We start from the raw sequence: 5,229 nt of genomic DNA, 5'->3' as shown, positions 1-5,229 counted from the left end.
CAGAAATCCAGTATGTTGGAGTTTTATTTTGACTCTAAATTTCTATTTTCATTATGCAAACTTTTATAATATGGCAGGTGGCTACGGGTACAACTCCCCTCTAATTCAATGGTGTTTCAGTGTACTTTAATTACAATGTAATTATACTGTATATACTTAAATCTGTGTATACTAGAATAAAGGGGTAACAATCTGGTTTTTTAATTATACTTTACTTAAATTTACTTTAATTTGTGTTTGAACAGGAAACAAAAGTAAGTTGGACTCACATTTATATTAGTAAAATAAAAAGACAGTTGAATAATAGAACACCCATCATGCACATCAGTATAATGAAGATTATTCCACTCCATAATATGACCCACACCCAACAAATACAGTGCATTTAACATGTAAGATGGAGAAATACTGTTCGTTTTTCTGCAAAATTACCATGAAATTGCACAGTAAAACATACTTATACATTTGTTACCCCATTATTCTAGTCCACCGACTTTTCAGTATTTATAGGTAAATATAATTAGATTGTCATTTCAAATACAATACACTGAAATTCCATTTAGTTACACTTTTAGTGACAGGACGCATTATAAAGTGTTATCAAAAACACTGACGTCAGCATGACCTGTTGTTTGTGGTGTAACCTGTCCAGTCATTTGTCAGCAGCCAGTAGTATGACAGTTCTACTTAGGCAAGCCAAAACTAACTACTGGTAGCTGGCAGCAGTGCTCTGTGTTTTCTTTTATAAAGTGTTTGTGAGGAAAGTGATGGAGATATTCAACAAAAAAGGAAAGGTGAAGCACGGACTGAGACATTCGCTATGAGATAAAAGGGAGGAGAGCATTGCTCGAAATGGGGATGAAAGAGACCCGTGAAGGAGCACGGAAAGTGAAAAATTTGGAGGAGGGGTCTGAGCCACTGTAGAGGTCTGTGATTGAAACCATCTCCTGTGTGTGTGTGTACCAATCGGTCAAGGGGTTTGGTCAGAGTCCGTGCTTGAGAAGCTTTACCAAAAAAGGTCACATAACAGAGACTCAATGAACATTTCCTCTTACTACTACAATGCACATTCACTGTTTAACTTCAGTCATGTATGGGCTGAATCTCATCACCTGTGTGTTTTGTACACAGAGAAATACACCTGCCTGTTACAAAAACACATCATCTGTCAGCGCTTTTCTTTTTTTTAAAACCTAGCATACATGTTGTACGGGCTCTCTGGTTTTCACAGCACAGCCGATTTCCCCGAGAAAATCACCGTCTCCTGTGGGTGTTTACCTTACGTCGACTGTATGTTTGTAAGACATTTTAACTTAATGAATTCATGTCTGTAAATGCCAAGTCTCCTCTCTCCCTGTCTTTACAAGGTCCAATATCTGAGCTTGCTCCTAGTATGCAGCACAAGCCAGACACAACATTGAGCAAGTAATAGTTATGTAAAAATAAATAGATTATAGGGATATGTCTATTTCAAGAGGAATTTATTCTGAAGACCTTTCCCAGACATGGAGAAACAAAAACAGACATTTTTAAAAAAAAAAAAATGAAAAACTCAAATAAACATTCCAGACTTTGGAGGAGCTATAAACGGAGTCCACTTTTACAAGGTGCTTAAAAACCCCTGGCCTGGGCATCGTTTTATAACAAACACGCTAACAAGCAGCACCTCACTGACACCAGCAATTTTAGTCAAAGGTGTCACTGGCCTGTTCTAGCATGTGAGTGAGAGCCAAGATCTGGACATAGAGGAAAGCAAGTGAAAATAAAGACAGGCTGCAAATGTTCACAACTGGAACTAAAGAGAAACCCAGATATTAGAGTGCTAGTGCAAGTGTATAGATGGAAAGGTGTCAGCTGATGTGAAAAGAATAAGTACTGACAGCAGGTGATCTGGTGCAGGTGACGCTTGGAGATCTGAATGGATCTGAATGTGCCATTCAGAGTGTAAACACTGAAAAGAGTTGACATGTTAGCTGAAAAGAGAGATGAAAGCAGTGGACATGTAAGTGTAAGAGTAAAAGCTGAATAAAGGTGAGGGTTATAACTGAAAGCTGCTAAGAAGTAAAGGAAATTAAAGGCCAGTTGATGTAAAAAGTCAATAATGTCAGCGTTAAATCTCTATGAAGAGGGAAAGTTAAACGTACAGTCAGTTAAATGTACTCACAAAACATACATTGATTAGTGTGTAAAATTACATGTTCCAAAGAATTAAGCATTCTCATAAAATTAGAAATATTCCATTAAATATTGATAGGAGTGGGAGCTGGTTTGTGGAAGCAGCCAAGTTCATTTGTGTATAAATTCAGTTGACTGTAATCTGCAATCTACTGACATCTAGTGCCTAGGGGTGAGATTTTGTACTCTGCATCTTTAAAGGCCTTGGAAGAGTTGAAGGAGTTTTTTTAATCTTTTGTTGAAATGTGAAATCCTAAAGGCTGAAAAGGTTTGATTCAACATTCAAAGGCAACGTACAGTCATTGTAAGAATAAGGTACATCCTCTTTCGAGGTTCTATATATATGTATATATTTAAAAAATATAGTCAGTCTTGTGGACTGTTGTTCCTGGGATCTGCTGGAGCCACCACCTAGCTTGGGAGTCACGGCAACCGATTACCACTGGGACCACTGTTACCTTCACCTTCCACATCATCTCCAGTTTTTCTCTGAGCCCTTGGTACTGCTCAAGCTTCTCGTGTTCCTTCTTCCTGATGTTGCTGTCATTCCATATCGCTACAGCTATCTTCTTCTGCTTGTCTGTATATATATGTATATATAACACCCATCTCGCCCCTGCGGGCAGTTTATCCTTCAAGCTCGGGTCCTCTACCAGAGGCCTGGGAGCTTGATGGCCGTATATATATATATATATATATATATATATATATATATATATATATGTATATACACAATATTAATGTAGTCCATACCAAGTCTTAAAGTATTTATATACAACTTCAGATGAACAATATTAGGCTGAGTCATTATTTATTTAACAAAATCCAAAGTACACCTTATGAGTCAATAGATTGTAGAACCAGTTTTAGCAGCAGTAACTGAAAGTGTTGGATTTCTAGATGACTTTATAAGAGGAATCTTCGCTCGCTCTTCTTTACAATGTTGCTTCAGTTCATTGGGGTCTGTGGGCATTTGTTAATGCACAGCTCTCTTAAGGTGTAACCACTAAAAGCAGCAGCAGTAGAACTGAGCACAGTCCTGAGCACTGTAAGTGTCAGGTACACCAGCATGGAAAAAGTAAAACCAGTGGAGGTGAATTGTGTATGAAATATGGAGATTGAAGACAGTTCCATTGAAAAACTGTTCATCTTTTTAGGTGTCAGTCAGAGCCTAAGTACTGAAAGGAGCTAAAGAATCGAGTACTGTGATGATCACTGCTATACTGGCTCGTAAAAAGTGAAAGCTGTTGAAGTGGCAACAACTTTCACTATCTAGTGCAAACATAAACAGAGTGCTGAAAGTCCCTGAGTCAGGTAAAACATTTTGTTCAACATTTTATTTTTGAAAGTACCAGAGACACGTATGCAAGAATATGACAGGACTGATTGAATAGGTCTGAGCTGACGCCTGAGGGCTTGTTGACCAAATCCAGGTATGTTTAGAGCTTCCTCTCCTACTCTAGTGACAGGTTGGAATTATGATGCCATGAACTCAGCCTTCAGAAGTCCTCAGACTTACGTAGGATCTTGAGGGCTTCTACCATAAATAGCCAGACCCAAGAGGAGCTGGGAGAGGGGTCGGTGGGTGGAGGGACAAACAGCTTCCAGTGGAAATGCCCTTCTGAGTTTCAGAAACTGCACTAATCTCCTCTTTCCCTCCCATTCTGTATTTTTGCATCTTTCTTTCTTAATAGTTTTAAGCCCCTTTAAACTCTCTGTCTGCACCTCGTCGACTTTTGTGACTCGGGACTTTTTCTCAACCTCGCGCCTTCAGAGCATATCTCTATAATCCACCCAGATCTCTTTAACCATCCAAGACACCCCACCCCAAAGAAGTTTGTCCGATGATGTATCCACTGACTTTGAAATACTTTCTCTGAACTGGGCCATGCATGTACAGTATGTTTCAGTCGCCTTGGAAATTGTAAACTAACTCACCGAGCACTTAAAATTGCTCCTTTGTCGAGAGGACTGATTGCTTAAAGTGAAAAAATGTCCAGTCACAAAATACGACTGACTAAAATACTGTAAATACAAAAGCACATTACTGCAATACTTCTCCGCTGAGTTTATGAAATTGTGACACCATTATCCCTAAACCAAGACTCTTTAGTCATCCATCCACATGACACACAATAAATGTGCCCAGAAGTAGCCTATTAGCCTAGGTGTCAGATGAACTGGAGCCAGTATAAACTGTAAAGCCCACCGTACAGTAAATATCTGACTGTATTCAGTTATTTTTAGTGTGAGGGATTCCTCTTTCACGAGACATTACATTTCTACCCCTCTCCCAGTCAGCTCAGGCCCTTCCCTTCTCCCATCATGCCCAAATAAAGCGTCCAAATTCCATGTGTGTGCTTCTTCTTCTCCCTGTGAAATGTTTATAAGACCCTCGCTTAGTTTGTGTGTGCGTGTGCACATGAGGGAATGTGACTGTGCATAAATGAGCACATCTCCTGGCACGCAGAATTAATCCAGATTTCTATATTCTAACGGGCTGTTTATGGTAATCTACTGTGCTTTGATAATGTTTGATTTGCTTTCAGGTTAGGAGTGTCAGCTTTTACTATGTTGTGAGAGTTTAAGGTTGTGCTTTAACCAGTTCATGAGGTCCATTATGATGTTTCTCTACTCTTTTTATTGGACTTTCAGTAATCTCAGCATTAAGCCTGTTACTGATGCGCTGAACTCAACATGTCTGTAGGTAGCATTTTCATAAACTACGATATTATTGTTATATGTTCTTCTCATTGTCCCTGTACTTTATTACATTTAGCATATATTTTACATTTTTACACTTCTACAGCATAATTCTGGTGGATAACAACTTTTCAATATATTTTGCATTAAAAGTGTAAACTAAAGACATTAATCTAATATTTAATCTAAAGTGTTTCTGTGTATAATCACAGCTTTGGAGCTGACGCTTCACTTCCCGTCACTGTTACCCTACTAACTACATCAGCTGATTGCAATTCACACATTCATTCAAGGTTTCATCTCGATTCATCTTATAATTCAAGTGCTTTTATCTCTTACTCATAAGTGCTG

The sequence above is a fragment of the Pelmatolapia mariae genome, linkage group LG4, assembly GCF_036321145.2.
Source record: "Pelmatolapia mariae isolate MD_Pm_ZW linkage group LG4, Pm_UMD_F_2, whole genome shotgun sequence".
In the NCBI taxonomy this organism is placed as follows: Eukaryota; Metazoa; Chordata; class Actinopteri; order Cichliformes; family Cichlidae; genus Pelmatolapia; species Pelmatolapia mariae.
Note: the sequence above shows the minus strand (reverse complement) of the source record.